Raw genomic sequence first — 21,372 nt, 5'->3', positions numbered from 1 at the left:
CTTCTTCAGCGGATCCGTGGCGACCGGCGGGGGCGCGCGAGCCACCTCAGCGCCGCGGGGCCGGCAGGGAGGCGCCTGGGGCGGCGGCCCGGGCTGAGGCCGCGCGACCTCCTTCTCCTGCTTCCCCTCCTGTTCGCCGCAGGCGCCCGTCCCAGGGGGTCTTCGGCCGTGGCTGCCGGGCCCGGGCCGCCGCCCGCTGAGGAGGAGGAGGAGGCGGCGGCAGCGGCGGCGGCGTCCCGCTCAGCCGGCCCTGAGCTCGGCCGCTGCGGGCGGCGGCCCCGGGCTCCTCGGCGCCGGCTCGAGTCGGAGAGCTCGCGGCGGCGCGCGGTTCAGGGCCGACCGCTGGCGGAGACGCGGCGGACCCCCTTCTGATCCTTCTTTATACCTCATTTCTGAGTCCTCCAACCTATGTATTAATTTTAGGAGTGCTTGCAATTTCTCGTTAGAATATTTTAAATAACTTACTATTTTAAAATCTTTGTCAGGTAATTCTAATAACTTTGTCATGTCAATGTTGATGTTTGTTGATCGTCTTTTCCCGTAAGAATTGAGAGTCTCCTGTTTCTTCAAATGCTGAGGAATTTTGGATTGCTATATCAGGCTTTCATACGCTGAGGGTTTTTTTTTTTTAATCCTTTGAATAAAGTTGGTATGTTTGTTTTGGCAAGAAATTTACCTGGTTAAATTCAGGCCACAGGTTTCAGCCCATCTTCCTTGGCTCTGGGTTGACTTTCAATTCAGTTTCAAAACCTTTGCAGAGCTATTCAGATCTGCCCCACTAGTGCACGTCCAGCGGCTGTCCGGGTCTGACCAGAAGTCTTTCTGATAATCAGGTTTTACAAGTCTTTATTACACTGATTAGCATCAGATCCAGCCATGCACACAAAGTTTGGGATTAAATTTCCTAAGATTATTTAAAAATTTACTGAGATTTCTTTCATGAGGTCTGCCCTCATCGTAACCTCCCCAGTACACTTCATGTCCCTGGAGTACTTCTCTCAGGTTCTGTATTCAGAAACACAGGGCCTTAGTTATTCTGTGCTGCTTACTTTTGGGACCAAGAGGTGACAGGACCAGAGGATGAAAAACAGGGTAACTTTACCAGGGATTTGGTGGTACTTTAAATTCTGGTCTTCTTTCCAATTCTCCTGATGTTATTCAGTTTGCAGGGTTCTCTAACAGCTGCTCTGTGCATTCTGTCTCAGAGCTGCACTCAGTGGTACAGACAGGGTGGAATGTGTTTTCTCCAGCTTACCTGGAACTGACTCCCACAATTATTTATTTACTTTTTATTTCTGCATATTACCTGCACCCAATCTTGGCCTTCTAGTTTCTGAATACTTCTGGTCTTGACTCATTTTCCTTCTTCCCCATTCAACGCCTAACACTCAGTCACTGTGTTATTAAATGACATTAATTCCTTTTATTTTGTAACTGCTTTGCCTAGCCTCACTCCAAGTGCAAAGGGCAGACTCACTGAGATTTGGGGGAAATGCCTGGTAACTACTGTCCTGCGTTGGTTAATTAGAACATCAACAAGATTACAAAGCAATATTTTATGATTTCCCATTGGCATGTTTCACAGAAAACATTTTCAAGTTGAAGTAAATAATGGAAAGAAGTACTCGCTAACAAATTAATTACCTGTTAATTTATCACTAGAGTGACTGGCAAGCTAGAAAATAAATTTATTACTTTTTATCTTAAGCTGAAGTACACAGAGAATTTCTGTGTGCAGCTCCTTACACGTGGTGTTCAAGGATGACAAGTTCCCTGTGTAGCAGCCCTGGGAAATTCTCTGGAAATGTTCCATCACAGTTTCCACTAGCTAGCTCTGCTTGTGGCCCTCAGAGCCAGCTACACACAAAGTAGGGAAATGTAAATAAACTTCCTCTTTCCTCTCTCTTCTGCCTCTTCAGGCTTTCTATCTGTGCTTCCTACAAACATCTCAATTCCAACAAGCCCCTCTCTTGAGCGTACTTCCTGCTAGATTTATTTAATTATATTCCACTTCATTTCTGGATGTAAAGCAGCTTATTATTTCCTCAGCTTCTTTTCCCTCACTGCTAATCTTCTTGAAAGACTGACATACTCCTCCCAGAAGAGAACTGGAATGATGTCAAAGGAATGAAATATTACATTGGTTCTCAAAGTGTGGTCCCTATACCAGTAGCAATACAGCACCTAGTAACTTGTTATAAAGGTAGATTCTTGAGTCCCACCTATAGAATCAGAAACTCTTCAGGTGCAGCCCCACAATCTGTGTTTTAACAAGCCCCCTAGGTGATACTGATGTACGCAAAATTTGGGAACCATTGTAAATAGGGAGTTAATAATTGCCTGGTACTGGTAGAATGAAGGGGAAGGGTGTGGTCCGCATGTGGGTTGCTTGTCAAATTGTGAGGACTTACTCAATTGGTTATTCCATGCTTGAAATAAGTCTTGTCACTAGCACCCAGAGTGGCTGTGCACAGTGCAGGAAGGGAAAGCGAAGTATAAATGGTGGGTGCGAAGGGCTGCCAGCGCCCCAAGTGTCTTTCACCTCTGCCTTCTCCATCTGGTGGCCTGCAGAGTGTTCTCCCCAGCTACTGTGAACACTTTGGCAATTATTCCAAGGGGCATTTTTCTAATAAAAACCCACTCATTGTTCCTCCAGGGTTTTTTTCTCCTTCAGTGGCCCTGGAAGCACTAGGCAAACACATTTTTAATGACCAGAATTCACAGATACGGTATTATCCTCCTCTCCATGTATGATTTCAGTAATCCACTGAGACTTCTTGGCTGGCTTTTTACAGTCCTTAACATCACATAAATTTTGATTCAGCCAAATAGGTTTCCTTAACATAATACAGTTATTTCAGTATTATAAGATAATCATAAATCTGAATCATTATGTCTTGTGACGGACACAGAATTATATGTTGCGCCATAATTTATAATTGAACAAAGTTGGTCCTTCTTAACAAAGCATTCTTTGATATCACTGAAATCATCAAGAGAAATAAGGAAATGGTGATTGGCTAAAGAAAACTTCTATTGTAAGAAAAAATCTTTCTTCAGAGAAATATTGAGCAAGTGGAATATATGTTCATGACAGTACTGACATTGATCCCAGCGATCCTACATTGGCGTTTCCATCTAAACATCATGAAAATACAGGATATAAAAGTGTGTGTGTGTGTGTGTGTGTGTATACACACATACACATATATAAATACATACACTACAATTCACTATCAATAGAAACACCAACCCCTGGAAAACACTCAATATTTTCTGGAAGTTTCCTCACTGTTATCAAACAAAAGATAAAGTTATTTGAACATTAGAGTCAGGGAGAAATTTCTGTAGTTAGCTTGTAAGTATCTATGCACTGTGCACTGTTCCTCCCATTAGAGTAGCAGGAAGAGTTTTACAATGGTTAATTTTTTTTCACAAATATATGCTCACAACTCAAAAGTTGATTATAATTGACCCTCAAATAATGCAGGAGTTAGGGGCACTAATCCTCCTTGCAGCCAAAAGTCTGTGTGTAACTCAGAGTTGGCCCTCCATATACTTGGTTCCTCCACATATGTGGTCCCGATTTGGTAGACTCAACCAACCTCAGGTCATTTGGTAATGTAGTATTTAACACTGAAAAAAAATCCCTGAATAAGTGGACTCATGCAGTTAAAATCCACAGTGTTCAAGGACTGACTGAATAATGCTTTGTTTTAGAAAATTGTCTTTATAAATAACAAACTTTGATTTCAGTTTTTGTAAGTACTTTATATTTTGAGAAAAATTATGTATTTGCTCATAATTTATATTAACATTTCCAGCTTGTTTTATCATTTATTTTTTCCATTTCTCTTTTTTGGGGGCTGTGATTTACCTTTACTGAAAAAACACAGTTGGTAAGTTTAAAGTTTGATGGGTTTGACAAATGTATACACCTATGTAACCACCACCTTAATTAAGATACACAGCATTTCTGCAACAAAAATTGTTTGCTTCTCTCTTTTCCCAGTTACTGCCTTTCACCCAGAGAGAAAAACCGCTGTTCTGGTTTTCATTATCTTATATTAATCTTGTCTTTCAAATTTTATATAACTGGAATTATATAATATGTACTCTTTGTGTCTAGCTTGTTTAACTCTCCACCTTTTGAGATTCCTCTGTGTTATTGTATATGTCAGTAGTTGATTTCACTTTATTACTAAGTAGCAATTAATTTCCACGACTAATGATTTTACCCACCTTTTCATATATATTTTGACATTCATTTATTTTCTATGTTGAAGTATTGATAGAAAAATATCCCCCATCTCTGTACTGGGCTGAGTGGTTTCTTACTGAATTATCAGTGTTCTTGATATGTTTTGGATATAAGTTCTGTATCAGATATGTGTTTTGGAAATATTCTCATGAAATCTCTGGCTTATCTTTATTTTCTTAAGAATTATTTGAAACAGGCTTAAAACAACAAAGATTAATTACTTCTCTATTCTGTGGTTTTGAAACCTTGGTGATTTTCCTCCTGGTCTTGCCTAGGGTCACTTCTGTGGCTCAACTGGAAATGAAACACCCAGAACAACCTCCTCACGTATCTAGAAGTTGACGCCATCACCATGTGTGCCCCAAGGAGGCCTCTCCTCTTCTAGAAAGCTAGTGCGAACTTCTGCAAAACTGGGAGGCCTCAAGATTCTAAGAGAGTGAAAACAGAAGGTATGATGCTTCTTAAGTCCCAGTATGAGAAGAAATGTAATATTAGTTGTGTTGCATTCCATATTTACTCCTTTTATGATTCCTTCTTCACTCCTGATATTTCAAGTTTCCTTCTGGTGTCACTTCCCTTCTGCCTGAAGAACTTCTTTTGGGAATTTTTAAGAGCAGGTCTACTGGCAACAAAATTTCTTAGTTTTCATTCATCTGAGAATGTCTTGATTTCACCTTTATTCTGGAAGGACAGCTTTGCTGGATGCAAAAATCTGGAGTAATATTTTTTTTTCTTTCATTGCTTTAAAAGTGTGCCACTTCCTTCTGGGTTCCATGGTTTCAATTGAGATAGCTACTGTTCTTCCTTGTAATTAGTTCATCTTTTCTCTTTTACTACTTTTGAGAGTTTCCCTTTATCTGTAGTTCTCAGTTTATTTCTGGTCTGTCTTGATAATGCATTTCTGTTTGGGGTTCACACAGCTCCTTGTACCTATAAATTTATGTTTTTTGCCAATGTGGGATGTTTTTAGCTATTATTTCTTTGAAAACTATTTCAGTCCCACATTTTTCTCTTTTCCTTTTGGGACTCTGCTGATACAAATGTTAATTTTTTTTTTTTCTTATTTTTCTATAGGTGAGTCCCTGTGATACTATTAACTTCTTTCAGTCTATTTTCTCTCTGTTTTTCAGTTTGGGTTATTTTCACTGTTCTGTTCTGTCTTCAAGTTCCGTTATTATTTTCCCTGTGATAGTAATTCTGAATATTGATTGTTGGCCTCTCTGGTGACTTTTTAATTTTGGTTAGTGTATTTTTCAGTTCTATAATTTCTATTTGGTTTTTTATATCCTCCATTTGTTTGCTTAGATTTTCTATGATAGATTAGAAAATCACTATTTATATTAATTGATTCAGGAAAGATCATCAGGAGATGCTAAAATTAATGGATAAATGCTTGAGGAAACAGGGTTTATACATAGTGTCAAAGTTTTGCCCCAGAAAACAATGGTTAATTACTTATTAATTGATAAAGTACTTACACATATCAATTAATAAATAAAAATACTTATTAATTAACTTCAAAGTGGAGTAACCTCGCTGACATCATCTTAGCCAAGTGATAAAAGTTAACATCATCAGTCAGAGACACATGAATATCATGGGTCTTTGTTATGTTGCACTGAAAAGACCACAGGTTGACTTCTCTAGTATTCTGGCCCAAAATGCATATGCTTAAACTGATCATACAATAATATAAAACAAACCTAAATCAAAGGAAATTATATGAGATGAATGACCAGAACTCTAAAAATGTTAAGATCATAAAAGATAATTAAATATCAGGGAAATCGTTCCAAATTAAAAGTAACTAAAAACTAAAAATAGATCAATATATGATCCTGAATTGGAGCCTGGAATGGAAACAGAAGGGTGAAAAGAGAAGCCCATGTTTGTTTGTTTTATTTGCTTTGTTTATTTGTTTTGTTTTTGCTATAAAGAACAAGGCTGGGAAATCAGAAAATCTGAATGCGTCTGGATTAGATGGTGGTATTGTATGAATACTAATAATGTCCTGATGTTAATGGCTGTGCTGTAAATAGGGGAGTGTGTTAGTCTCCTGGTACTGTCATAATTTACTGTCAAAATATTACAAATTGAGTGCCTTAAACAACAGAATTTTTTTTTCCAGAGGAAATGCTTCATTTTATTTTCACTCACAATTCCCCAAAAATGGTCAGTCCCTACCCCTCCCTCACCTTGATGTGGCCCCTCCTCCAACACCTTCACAAAACACTGACTTCCTCCCAGAGCTAAAATGAACACCTAGTCACCAATAACGGCTGTTCTCCACCCCGCCCACCGCCCCATCTGCCTGTATATCCACCTGCTCTGCGAACTTGGCCACCTTTTGGTTCCATCCCCCAAATGTAGTTCTCCAAGGTCACCTGGCTTGTTTGGCTTACATTTTATGGGCACCATTCTTAGAACTTTTCTTGGCTTAGTCCCCAGATGGTTCCCCTGTCCTCCTATGCATCGTCATTCTGCAGAGCTTCCTGGCCTCATTTCCCTGTTTGGGAGACTAAGTTTCCAAGCTCTCCCCTGCTCCCCAAATTCCATGTGGGGCTCTGTTCCTCAGCTGTTACATAAGGATGTACATGTTGACTGATGCCAAACATGCCTTGATTCTGGGGAGAGAAGAGGGGAGCCAATTCAGAATGGACAGGAGAGGAGACAAGGATCAAAGGGGAGAGAGAAAGGGGTGGTGGCAGGAGGGAGGGAGGGGTTTGATGGGAAGCTGGATGCAGTGGGATGACAGCGGGATGGACCCTCCCACCTCAGCCCCAGAAAGACTAGGGAGCCAGAGCGGAAGACCAGCGCCCCCTACCGCACAAAGCCCCTGCCTGGCTAGCTGTTCCGGGTCCCCTTGCTTCAAGCCTTGTACACTTAGATGAGCAGCCCCTTGACATACTGGATTTCCCACTCCGCCTACTCAGCCGTCTCCCTCAGCTCCCGGTTCCGCGCCTCCAGCCCCTGGCACCTGCCCTCCAGGGCCTCGCCCTCTGGGCGCTTCCTTGGCAGGCACCTCAGAGCCGCTGATGTGGTCTGGTTCCTCTCCTTTTGCTTGTGGTCCCCGTGGGCGGTGGCAGGATTGGGGTAGGGGGCTGGGCGAGAGGGTGGAGATGGACAAAGGGGTTGCGGGGATGGGGGCGGGGTTGCCAACCCAGAGTCCCCTGGCCCAGCCTCCCTGCAACAGTAGATGGCTAGCAAGTCAAGGGTATCCAGGGCTGGGGCCTGGGGGAGGTCAATGGTGAGAAGGGGAGGGGCGGTGGCAGCAGCGGTTTAGGACTTGGGGATGATGGTGGGAGGAGGAAGCATCAAGGAAGAAGTCTTCCATCTGCTCAAGTTCCATTATAGGAGGGAAGCGTAGCTTCCAGATCTGGGAAGATGAGGGCAAGGGGGCGCCAAAGGGGGAAGGGCTGTAAAGTCGACTAGCTTGGCCATCCAGTCAGAGAAGCCATCACCTACCAGGAGATCTCCCCCACCCGGAAGCCCGCCCTCCAGGGCTCCCCCAAGGACCTCATAGGGGCCCAGGTGGGGAGGGGCCGGGGAGTTTCCCATAGTATATGAGCCAGCCCAGCCCGCTTCCTGGGACCAGGGTCCTGTCCAGGTCCAGCCCCAGGGTCGCCAGGAGTGACATGGCTGTGGTGCGGGTGCTGGGCATGGATGGCAATGAAGGAGGCTGCGCCAAGAGCTGGGAGGAGATTCTGGAAGCTGCTCAGCTGGGCGAAAACAGGCACCAAGGCAAAAGTGGAGGACTCCATGGCTGCAGAAAGGAGAGGCAGCGGCGGCCTCAGGTGAAGAAAGAAGGCAGGATCCGCGAGCACAGGCACGCAAGCGTGGAGACTGGCCTGGGGCGCAGAGGGGCCGCCGCCGCAGAGCCATGGCCGGGGCTGTGCAGGCGGAGGCGGTGTCGTGGTAGCAGGAGGAGAGACCTTCATCTGAGGATGGGGAAGAGGCAGCCCCGGGGACTGGGGACAGATATAAACAACAGAAATTTTATTTTTCACGTTCTAGAGGCCAGAAGTCCAAGATTAAGTTCCCAGCAAGGCAGATTTCTCGTTGGACTTCTCTTCCTGTTTTGCAGACATTCACCTTCTTATTGTTCCCCCAACAAGGCCTTTCCTCAGTGAGCATGGACGCTCCTGCTCTCTTCCTCCTCTTATAAGGTGTCAGTCCTTTTGGATTCGGGTCCCACATTTATGCCCTCCTTTAATCTTAATCACCTTCTTAATGGCTGTGTTATCAAATGCAGGCACGCTGAGGGTTAGGGATTCAACATATGAACTTGGGGGAAACACAGTTGAACCCATTACAAAGTGTCCTTGGTTTTAGGAAATACACACTAAAATACTTATAAGTAAGAAGACAGCATGTTTGCTATATAATTTAGGGAAAAACTGGAGAGAATATTAAAATAAAAAGTGATAATACGTTAACAATTGGGGAACTGAGATGAACTGCATATACTTCTTTGTACAATACTTTCAACTTTACTGAAAGGTTTCAATTATTTCCACATAAAAAGGTAATGGAAAATGACACGCAGATTTCTCTCCATCCACTGCTTCTACCAAAAGTGATCCAATGAATTCAGATGCTCAGTCTTTTAGCTTTATTTTCATATACAAGCCATGAGCTTACAGAGGACAAGCAAGCCACAGTCTTACCAGTTTACCCCAGATTGCTGAGCAGAGAGTATAAAGCCAAGAGAATGGACTTAGTCTGGACTTAGTCATTGAACTCCTCCTCCCACAGTTACTTTTCTATCACAAATCAAACTTGGCTTTCTGAAGCTGGAGCAAACTAAAATGATACGATTTTCCATTGGGCTATTTCTCTGTTCTTGCACAAAATGCCCAGTCTTTTAACTTTGTAAGTCTTAGCTCGTGTGTATTCTCTAACTTCATGGTAATTTGTCAAGATTATCTTGGCCATTCTTGGTACTTAAACTTCTATACAAGTTTTAGAATCAGATTATTAATTTCCATAAAAAATACCTGCTGGAATTTTTATTGCAACTGCATTGAATCTGTAGATCAATTTAAAAAGAACTGACATCTTTACAATATTGAGTTTTTTTAATATGTGATTATACTGTGCTCTGCCACACTAATTGAGATAGTCTTTTATTTCAACAATGTGCTGCAGTGTTCTCTGTAGAGGTTTCACGTGTCTTTTACAGATTTATCCCTAGCTATTTGTTGTATTTTGATGAGACTATAACTAGTATTATTTGAAATTGTTATTTTGTAATTTTTTGTTGCTACATATAGAAATACAATTGGTTTCTGTATGTTATGTATCTGGCAACTTTGGTAAATTCATTCTTGGGTTTTCTTTATAAACAATAATATCATCTGTGGGGTTGAGAGTTTTATTTATTTCTGGTTTTATTACAGTGAGTAAGACCTTAATTATAAATTAAATAGAAGTGGTACTTGTCTCAGTCCTAATCTCAGGGGGAAGACTTCAGTATCTCATCATCAGATATGATGATTCCTTGAGATTTTTTTGTTATTGCTGTTACTATATTTCAGATTAAGGAAATTCACTTTTGTCCTTATTTTACTACGTGTTTCTTTAAAAAAATTTTTTTTATTGAGTTATAGTCAGTTTACACTGTTGTGTTGATTTCCAGTGCAGAGCACAATTTTTCAGTTAAACACGAACATACATATATTCACTGTCACATTCTTTTTCACTGTGAGCTACCACAAGATCTTGTATATATTTCCCTGTGCTATACAGTATAATCTTGTTTATCTATTCTACATATGCCTGCCAGTATCTACAAATTTCGAACTACCAGTCTGTCCCTTCCTACCCCCACCTCCCCGGTAACCACAAGTTTGTATTCTATGTCTATGAGTCTGTTTCTGTTTTGTATTTATGTTCATTTGTCTTTTTCTTTCTTTTTTCTTCTTCTTCACCTTCTTTTTTTTTTCTTTCTTTTTTTTTCTTTAGATTCCACATATAAGCGATCTCATATGGTATTTTTCTTTCTCTTTCTGGCTTACTTTACTTAGAATGACATTCTCTAGGAACATCCATGTTGCTGCAAATGGCATTATGTTGTCATTTTTATGGCTGAATAGTATTCCATTGTAGAAATATACCACATCTTCTTTATCCAGTCATCTGCTGATAGATATTTAGTCTGTTTCCATGTCTTGGCTATTGGAAGTAGTGCTGCTGTGAACATTGGGGTGCAGATGTCTTTTTGAAGTAGGGTTCCTTCTGGATATATGCCCAGGAGTGGGGTTCCTGGGTCATATGGTAAGTCTATTCCTAGTCTTTTGAGGAATCTCCATACTGTTTTCCACAGTGGCTGCACCAAGTGCATTCCCACCAGCAGCGTAGGAAGTTAGGGTTAGGGTTAGTCTTTTTATTAATGAAAAGGTGCTAAATTTTATGAGATTCTTCCCCCACATTTGCTATAATTATGTAGTTTTCTGCTCTTCTTTCTTAATATGGTAAATTATATTGATTGACTTTGAATCTTAAATCCACCTTTTACTCCTTGGACAAAGCTAACTTGTATTAATATTTAAAATATGCCTTTTTTGATATACCAATATTTTGTTTGAGGCTTTATGTTTCTATATTTATCACGTGGAGTATTTCATAATTTTCCTTTTTCTGGTAATATTCTTGTCAAGTCTGTTATTAAGACTACGATAAGACTTTTTTAAGGTCAGCATGTGATCAACTTTGGTAGATGTTCCATGTGCACTAGAGGATAAAACTACTCTATGACTGTTGGATGCAGTGTTCTATGTGTAAATGTTTAAATGTATGGTTTAAATATTCTATTGCATTACTGATATTTTTGTTCTGTCAGTTACTGAGAGAGATCTTTAAATCTCCATTTATGATTTTAGATTTAATTTTAACTTTGAGAGCTGTTGCTCAGTTTATTTTTAGGTAAATTTAGAATTTTATGTCTTCCTGTTAAATAAAATCAATAAATGGATTCACTGAAGTTGCAGGATACAAAATCAATATATGGAAATCTGCTGCATTACTATAGGCTAATGACAAAGTCAAATTGAGGGAAATTAAGAAAACAATCCCATTTACAATTTTATCAAAAAGGATAAAATACGTAGACTAAAATTATCCAAGGAGGTAAAAGACACTTTATATTTAAAACAATAAGACACTGATGAAAGAAACTAAAGAAGAGACAAGTAAATGAAAGTATATTTTGTGTCCATGGATTAGAAAATTACATTATTAAAATGTCCATAGTACTGAAAGCAATCTACATATTCAATGCAAACTTGATCAAAATCCCAATGGCATTTTTCACAGAAATAGAAAAAGCAATTCTAAACTTTGTGTGGAGCTATGAAAGACCTCAAATAATCAAAGTAGTCTTGACAAAGAAGAACAAAGCTGGAGGATCATGAGCCTTGATTTCAAATATACTATAAAGCTCTACTAATCAAAACAGTATGGAAAGGCAACCTACGGAATGAGAGAAAATAATTGGAAATCATGTATCTGATAAGGCGTTATATCCAAAATATATAAAGAACTCCTACAACTCAATAACAACAACAACAAACCCCCCAAATAATCAAATTTAAAGTGGGCAGAGGATCTGAACAGACATTTTGCCGAAGAATATGTACAATTAAACAACATGTACGTGAAAATATGCTCAACAACACTAATTATCAGGAAAATGCAAACCATAACCACAGTGAGATGCCACTCACACCTGTCAGAGTGGCTTTTATCAAAAAGACAGGAACTAGTATTGGCAACGATGTGGAAAAAAGGGAACACTTAGGCGCTGTTGGTGAGAACGTACATTGATACAACTACTATAAAAAACAGTATGGGGGTTCATTAAAAGATTAAAAATAAAATCACCATATGATCCAGGAATCCTACTTGTGGGTATATTTTCCAAAGAATTAAAATCAGGATCTAGAAGAGGTATCTGCAGCCCATGCTCACAGCAGCAGAATTCATGACAGCCCAGATATAGAAACCTCCTAAATGCCCATCCACAGAGGAATGAATAAAGAATGGGAGATATGTAGGTATGTGTAAATATACATGTAAATATGTGTATGTGTGTGTGTGTGTGTATGTGTATATATATATATATATACACAATGTGTATCTAATTGTGTATGTATGTATGTGTATATAAAGTGTATGTGTATATATATATGTGTAATATATAAAGTGTATGTGTGTGTGTGTGCATGTGTGTGTGTATGTGTGTGTGTTTATATATTTATATATATATATAAAATTAAGCCATGAAAAAGAATGAAATCTTGCCATTTGCAACAACATGAATGGACCTTAAGGAAATTATCCTAAGAAAAATTATTCAGATAGAGAAAAAAATCATATGATCTCACTTAAATGTATAATCTAAAATTTTAAAAAGAAGAAAAAACAAGCTTATAAATACAGAGTGGTGGTTGCCAGAAGCAGAGGGTAGGGGTGTGAGTGAAATGGCTTAAGGGAGTCAAAAGGTACAAACTTTCAAAACCTCCTACACTTTGATGGGAATGCAGTTTGGTGCAACCATTGTGGAAAACAGTATGGAGATTCCTCAAAAGACTCAAAATAGACTTACCATATGACCCAGCAAGGCAAGGCAATTTAAGACAAGACAAGACAAAAGACAAAACATCAACTGTAATGGCCAAGGTCAGTTCTGAGAAGTTGGACCTGCTTCCTTTGTTTGAGATTTCAGTGCAAAATAATAAATCATTTATGCCTGGTTGGAACAATTTACTTCCAAGTAAGAGTTTTGTTACAAAGTTCTGCTTTTCCTAAAGGAAGTAGGAGGGCTGACAAATGAAATGGAGGCAGAAGCTGCCACTCGCACCTTCACCAAACACCCCCTCCCCATGGTAAGTGTAACAAAAGCAGCAAAGTTGAATATTAAATAGTAAAGAAGAGCAGGGGCAGAGGTGGTCGATACGCACAGCCTCACTCGGGAAAGTGCCTGGTTCAACACCAGCCAAGATGCAGCAGCGTGCTCTCCTTGGTCCAAATTTCTTACGTCCATCCTTGCCACACAGTGCAGCTGTCACTCACGCTACAGCTCATGAAGCTTGACCTAAAAGCTCTGACAACCGGTCCTCGAATGCTGATCCTGTTGATGGAGAACCTTCCTGTCTTCTGGTTAAAATCCTACTCCACAGAGTTCCTGCTGAACTGCCGACAATAACATGACGACAGGATTCCCAAGGGCCAGCCTCCCACCTGACTCCCAGGGTAGTCTCCATTCCTGAAGCATCTCCAGCCACTGTCTATGTGCACTCACCCTGCAGGTCTCCAAAGATTCAGTTTTCCCCTAACCACTGAGGTCTCCTGGAGCACCTCCAAAGTAAACCCAGGACAAGACAGCACATCTGGGCCTAGGACAGCATCTCCAACATATCCTCCAGAATAATGGTTCCTCCTGGGCTGAAAGCTCACTGAGGAAGTACACTTGGGACGTCTGGCCACACTGACAGGATTTCCAACTTTGTAATTTTTTGAGCCTTTACTACACTTAACTTCATGTTAATATACAAAGTAAAGCAAAGCAAAACACAGTGCCTTTCATTAATTCAAGTGTTGTGTTTTGCTTTGTGGGTGTGATAACATGAACCCTCACGTCTCTGACACTTGTTGACAGACCAGACTGTGAAACCAACGTTTAGCGGCACACACTGTGGGAAATGCCGGTCTGACGGCAAGACGGTGGCCAAGAGGTCGAAGACCCAGGTCTGGCCCTATGTCTGAGTGTGTGACTTAGGGCAACTTTTATATGCTGTGTATCTCAGCTTTCTCATCTATAAAGTGGGGAAAATAACGCTTGTGCTAACTGCCTCATAGAGGAATTGCAATGGATAGAAATGCTTCAAAAAGCATAGAGTACACTTGTGAGATTTTAGGATGATGCCCAGGGTAGAAGGGCACGCTGCCTGAGAGCTGCAGGCTGCCCAAGCTTCCTAGCGAAGAACACAGCTGTCCCCGGTACCTTGGGAAGCCCAGGTGCTCTGTGAACCGTGAACTGTGCCCTCTTCTTCTCTGAAGGATGAAGGAGACGCAGGCTCTCCAAGCCAGGCCGGCTTACTCAGGACGAAGCAGGGCCTGTACAGGACCCTCTCCTGACATCTCACAGCAACAGCCCACATCAGTATCTTCAAAAATACACACGGCAGAGTTACTAGGGGAGAAGGGGCCCACTCAAATTTCATTCTCAGATCTCTTCCACCTCCTAAGTGCTTCTGGGAGAGGAAAGCAGGCAAGCAATGGACAGGAGGGAGAGAAGGGGAGGGGAAGATAGGAGAGTGTGGTAGGCTGATTTGCTCAGAAAACAGCAGAATGAAATAAATGACTATGTTTCCTGAGACACGGGTCAGGAAAACACTCCAGCCCTGGCCGTGACAGCACTACACTGTGTCAACTGCACTGTGAGTAGGGGGACAGTTTCCAGGGTCCTGGAAACAGAGCCTGGAGGACAGGAACCTGCACATGGGCTCTCCACATCAGCACATTGTGCAGCAGAACTAGTGCAGAACCAGACTGGGCAAAAATAGCATCAAGGACTGGACAGCTTATTTATATACAACATGTGACAATGAGTCTCAATTATGATGCCCCCCAAACCTCTGGTTCATTTTATTTGTAGCTAAAGTAAATAGTGACCTTTATTACCAGTTACGTGAAATCTACATGGTCAATTATTTCTTTAACAAGACAGTCTCAATGAATATAATGATGTCTCTTGATGGTGAAGGCACTGGGGTTTTTTATTTTCTAGCTGCATGTTGTCTTGTTTGCTGTTGTTAAAACAAAGAGCGTGTGTAACTTTTAAAATCAGAATGAAGCTGCTTCCCTGGTGGGGGGAGACCTATACTTACTCCTTTTTCATGCGTTCATTCAAAACATTGATTTCCTCCCAAGTGTGTGTAAGACACACACACACACACACATATAAATACTTACATAATCAAATAAGACGAAGTCACAAACGATATCCTAAGATTTTTGTTTTTCCAGGAAACAACAGCTCTTTTTCTTAAGCAGGAAGTGGAAAAAAACAATCATTTGATGGTAGTTTTACACAAAACCAGTAGAAAATAGTGGCTGAGGAACATGAGCCTGTTGTCAGACAAACCTGGATTCTAACCCACTGCTGGCACCTAGTGAACATGTGACCTTGGCTGCATCACAAACTCTCCATGATTTAATCACCTCCTCTGCAAAATGAGGATAATCATCATCACTTCAAAGGGGTTTTATAAGGATTAAAATGAGATAAACACACAAAGCACTTGCAAATACAAAATGTCAAGCCCACATCTAGCCTCTGACTCCAGGTAAGTCAAATGTCATGTGACCTCATGTTCCCACCCAGTACAAATTTGAAGAGAACACAGTTGTGGTATGTTTTTTAGGCAAAACACATCTAGGGTGCTGGGTCTTAATGCTTATCCAACCATTATTAGCAGAAGCAACAAGAGATGATGTCACTTGAAGGTGAAAGTCATCCAGGGCACAATCAAGCAAAATAAGTTCAGCCAGAAGCTCAAGGACCAGAGCAGGACTCAGCCATCTCACACACACACACACACACACACACACACACACACACACACACACACACACACACACACAGCGGTCTAGTTAGGCAACACAGGGGCCTTGCTGGGTTATGGCCTGAGCACCAACATTTTAGAGTCCATCAGGCGAGGGTGTTGGGAAAAATAAGAAAAAGATAGAAAATACAATCAAATCCTTGGGCACTTCCCTGGAGAAAGCAGAAAGGGAGCTGGGCTTTTCCAGGGTGTAGTAAATGGCTGGAGTGGACTGAGCACCACTGAAAACCTTAGCCGGGTTTTGTGACCCCCCTTCTTTATCTTGGGTAAACCCTGAAGACATAATGCTTGAAGGCAAAAAGGTGAACAAAAATAGAGTGCAACAGCCTTCACACTTGTTGCTGAAACACAGGTCCTTCACCTTTGAAAGACAATCATGAGAACTTGCGGAGGGCTGTCCTCGTATAATAGGACAAATTGTGTTTAAGTTGGGAAGCCAGCTGCTCCTTGATCAGTCATCCTTTTATCATCAACAGAACTTTAATTAGCCTCCCTCTGCTTCCTATGTTATGCCACAGATCTTAACTTTCACTTGTCTGGAACCAAACTGCAGTAAGTACACCCATAGTAAATAAAACAATGAGCTTTTCAGACAACATGCAACTAATTCTCATTAAGTTGACACTGGGCTATTCAAAATAGTGCCTAATTCACATCAACTATTTTCCCATAAATGACAATGTTCTATACTAAAATTTCAACAGAAACGGTCTCCCACCCACATCTTCTTGCATGTTTTCCAGTAAGAAGGTTTTCAATCTGTCTGGCTTCAATTTCCTGATTTTACTCACAAGTATGGGGCCATGTCAGGTCACGTGGTAACAATGCACAAATTTCAAAAACATAATGCTGACTTAAAAAAAAAAGTTGCTGAATGATACCCATTGACACCATTTACATAAATGTAAAGGGGATGTGACTATGTAGGATTTATGGACCCACACAGTAAGCCAAGCAGGGGGCAGGCTTCTCTAAGAAAAGGAGCCCCCAACACCCCACCTCTGGATCAGTGACTCTGGGAGGCAGGAAGGTTTCAAGCAAGATGGGGGATATTTGTTAAAACCACGTGGAGGCACGTGGTTACTCATTATATTCGCCTCTGTGCTTTTTAGATGTTGGGAATATTTCATAAAGTTGTTAAGAGAAAAACAAATGGAGGGTGACAGCAGCCAACAGGTGAGGAGAGTAGGCGCCCTATGCTTTCTGACCCCACCCAGGCACATGCCCACCTGAGAGCTGGGGTAGCAGGGCACATGCCACCCCCAAACTCATCCATTGAGAAAGGCTGAGTAACCGTACATGTGCCTCAAGGGCAGGGGCCCTGCTCCCTCATCTTGAATCTCCAAATGCTAAGGACCTGAAATGTGAATATTATTTGAGTCAATCAATATCTGTCAGAAGAGGATTTCTTGTGCTGCTATTTCCTAGCCCAATAATCAAGCACATTGGGTCAAGTTCCCTTTCCTGAAGGAATCTGAAAAGATGAGTGCGTTACCGCTCCAGACTAATGACCAGCCTGTTGAAAACTAAAACCCTAAAGCCCCTGGTGCAGAGGTTGGGATCCAGCAGGTAAGGAGTGGGGCCCAGACTCCCTGTATTAGGTCATAACAGTGAGAGGCACCAGGCTTGGGAACACTGGGACTAGCTCCACGCCCCACATTTCTTTCAGTTCTCATATTCTAAGAAAATCACTCACCTGTGTTATTCCATACAGATTCTGATTCAATACGAGGAGGGCAAAGTCCCAGAATATTCTTAACAAGTACCTCATCTGACAGGCAAGTTTGAGAAACGCTGTGTTAGGGTGTCTTGGGGTCATTAACACCAAATAATAAAAGGCAACTTATTAGTATGATTTTATTTAATAAGTAGTTAAGAAAGGATGTTTACAAATATAAGGCTATGGATAAGAGCCAGTTTGTTCTAAGATCAAACTTTAAATCATCATTGTTTTTCAGAAAGAAAAACAGAAGCATTGTTAGGGAATAAGGACGTGTCAACCTAACCTTTCAATTTTCTGGAACTTTCCACCCGTGCTTTCCTATTTAGTATGTAGCATTTCCTTTGGACACACACGCAGCCAACTTCACAATGCAGGCTTTACAAGATCACTGGCCCAGATACCAAAAAGCCAGCCAGAGACTCAGTGGGGGGAGCCCTGCTGCAGCCTGACTGCACCCACTTCCACGGCTCCTGCTTTGGCAGAGAAAGGGTAATCATGTCTTGTCAAAGACTGATGTCACCTCAAATTCCTTTACATTTCTAACAAGCCATCTGACGCAGGGTGGAGGTGGACTTCACACTTGCTCTGAAGAAATTAACAGTGGAATGTACTTTCATAGGATCAAAGGCTCTGCACACAGCGGAGCTGAGAGGAGGTCAAGTCAGCCTGACTCAGGTTAACGCAGAAGGAAAGGAGCGTGAAATCCCATCTGGCAAAACAGACCCCAGCAGCCAGTAGTTTCCAAGGGCTGAAGGCAAAATCTATATGACAGAGGTGCCTAGGTAAGTGTGAAACTATCCTGGCTGGTCCATCACATCAAGGTTCACACCACATCAAACATCTTTTGGAGGTGTTTAGTGCACACCTTTGACAAGTTCCATGTTTGAGATGAGGCCAATCCAAAAAGGGGCTCCTTTCAGGGTGTGCCCAAGTGATCTGTGAACTCTCCTCCGCATCCCACGGCCAAGGGCCAGTCTTCCACATATGCTGCATCCGCTTCTCCCCTAAATCCAAGGCTGCTGCTGTGATGTGAAGGTCTTTAAAGAATAAAAGTGGGAAAGCTCTCAGGATAAAAACTCAATTACAATCTATAAAGTTGTGAAATTAATCAATGAGGCCAGCTTTTTTTTTATCAATGAAATAGGAAACTTGTCTATTTTGTAAAACTGTCACACCTTGTGTGTGCACATGTACACGGAGTCATACTGGAAAATGGGTTTCTTACTAAGTATCAGGCTGGGGGAAAAAATAAGAAAGCCACGAAAACAGAAAGAAATGTAGTACTTCCCAGAGGACACGCTTCCCTCTCTAGGAAAGTCCTAATGATGAATCCGGTTAAAGCAGAGCACAGCTCTATCCCAGGGTCTCTGGAATCTCCCAAACCCTCAGGGAGCCCCCACTCTGCAGGCAACAGAGGGGCCTTCTTCCCTGCTCCTTGCAAGGTGGAATGAGTCATCGTCTGGACAGGGAAGACTATGGGCTGGGAAAGCGTGGTGTAGTAGCATGTTTTTTAACCAAGTAACTTCTGGGTGAGTTAGTTTCTTATCAAGAGAACAAACATGGTATGCCAAGCCTTCACAGAGTGTGATTTTAAAGAAATATTACTCAAGTCTCCATCTTTCCTTTGTGTGGGTGCAGAGTCAGCACAAGGAAACCGTGGCTCAGGCAAGTGAGAAAAAATGAATTTAGATTATGTTTACAAGCCAAGGAAAGGAGAAAAGAAGACATGCTGAACAAATCCTCTACTGGAAACATTGCTAAAGTGTTTTTAAACTGAAGATTATGCCACCACTTAGGATATTTTTCTTTACTATTTTGCCCAGCAGATTACAAAACTGCATCTAGGACTGAAATAGCAGATTGCCTCAAGAGCAAATGACAGTATTTGTACCAGAAGTGCTGGCAGCCAGCGGCACAGCTGGGTTTCTGCACAGCAATCTTCAAACTGGGGCTCCAAGAATAACCTCACCTACTGCACCAATGCTAAAGGGCTGAATCCAAAGTCAGAAGAGCTCATTATTCCATATTTTTTCCACCACCTCCTTCCCAAATGCACGTGTACCTGCCTGACCTCCTCTGCCTGGGGAAGGCTCAGAATGAAGAAGAAAAAGAGAGTGAGAGCAGGCCAGGGTGACAAGGGCCCCAGGCATTAGCAGGAGTGAATGGTCCATTATCCACAAGATGCAGAACACAAAAAAGATGGAAAACTCCAGATGAGCCAAACAGTTACTTATATGAATGGTTTTACTCTTCCCTGCAAATACAAATTAAAAAATATTTATCCAAATTTCATCTCCTCTCCAAGGCTGGGTGGGTACCTTCGTAAAATAACATCATTTTTATTAAAAGAGACTCAAGGATGGAGGGAGGAACTTGTAGTAACCTTAATAATTACTAGGATGGTCCCAAAGGCAGTCCTTCTGCACCTATAGCACAACTCACTAGACAAAAACCAAATCTCCTTTAAGTGCTTGAGGAAAACAGCCACCTTTAAACAAAGGTGCCAGCACTTCCTAGTCTGTACTCACTGACTGCCAATGACGATGCGCTGGTCTTCCCCGTGCCTCTGCAATTTCTACCAAACAGTCTGGAAAGGCAAATTAAACAGAAGTCTTTGCTTAAAGACACATTAATTATGAAACCCATCCAATTAAAGTGCTGTAGCGGGCATTCACGGCATCCCTTCCCTGTCTTTGAAAACGGCCAGGGCTTTGGCAGTGGAAATGGGTCTCTCTCTCTCTTTTTTAAAATTTTTTATTGAATTATAACAATTTTACAATGTTGCGTCAAATTCCAGTGTAGAGCACAATTTTTCTGTTATACATGAACATACACATATTCATTGCCACATTTTTTTTTGCTGTGAGCTACCACAAGATCTTGTATATATTTCCCTGTGCTGTACAGTGTAATCTTGTTTATCTATGCTGCATACGCCTGTCAGTATCTACAGATTTTGAACTCCCAGTCTCTGCCTCTGCTACGTAGGCTGACCTCCAAGCAAACCATAGGCTCTTCCATACCAAAGAGAATAAATGGACAAAGTTTTTCAGGTTAGGACAGTGCTTTTCAAACTACATAATGCAGAGTACAGAATACTGTATCATGTTCCATATCCCCACATCTCCCATGGCGCAGAAGGTCCAGAATCTCACAAACTAAATTCAATTAACAAAAGGCCAGGGGTTCAGGTAAACAGAAGCCTACATTCAAATAAATGTTAATTTAATCCTAGAGAAACCAAGAGTGGAGGATTAAGGGAACACTAACACTCCCACCCTTCCTCTCCAAACCATCAGTGTGCTCCTAAGACAGGCTCTGCTTATGACTCCCTGAACTATACTTCTCAGGAAGGTCAGGTGCGCCTGGAGAAAGGGCCTCTACCTTCATTACCACGCCTTGACTCAGCTGAATCTGGGTAAGCCAAGTGACGTCATGAGTAAAACAAAGCTCTCTGCCTTCCTTTTCATTTTTCACTGAGTTAGCTAAAATCCCAGTGAAAAATGAGCATGTTAAACCCTCCACAATCCTCACTAGCAGAAGCAAATAATGGTCACAGAATCCCAAAATCCAGGGGGAAAAAAACTTTTAAGCTTTGGAATAGATTTTCATCCTTATATTTGACTGAATGTACAAGATTTGGGGGGAAATTTACTCCAAGCCAGAAAGTCACCCCAAGAAGACCCCACTAAAAAAGACCTGGGAGGCAGTATGATTATTCCCATTAGTCATCAAATCTCCTCAACCCCCACTGGTAGAAG

At 41.6% G+C, this 21,372-nt stretch overlaps 1 protein-coding gene and 1 pseudogene across 1 annotated transcript in view; both read right to left on the bottom strand.

Moving 5' to 3' along the window:
• The window catches only part of LOC141579018 (uncharacterized), a 151,975-nt gene that overhangs the window by 49,689 nt on the left and 80,914 nt on the right, over positions 1-21,372 (bottom strand). The gene's annotated exons all lie outside the window — the stretch shown is intronic.
• LOC141579017 (cyclic AMP-dependent transcription factor ATF-5 pseudogene) overlaps positions 181-21,372 on the bottom strand; it is a 41,834-nt pseudogene continuing 20,642 nt past the window's right edge.

This window comes from Camelus bactrianus, chromosome 11 (genome assembly GCF_048773025.1).
Source record: "Camelus bactrianus isolate YW-2024 breed Bactrian camel chromosome 11, ASM4877302v1, whole genome shotgun sequence".
NCBI lineage: Eukaryota > Metazoa > Chordata > Mammalia > Artiodactyla > Camelidae > Camelus > Camelus bactrianus.
The sequence above is the reverse complement of the archived record's forward strand: the minus strand, read 5'-3'. Positions and strand labels throughout refer to the sequence as shown.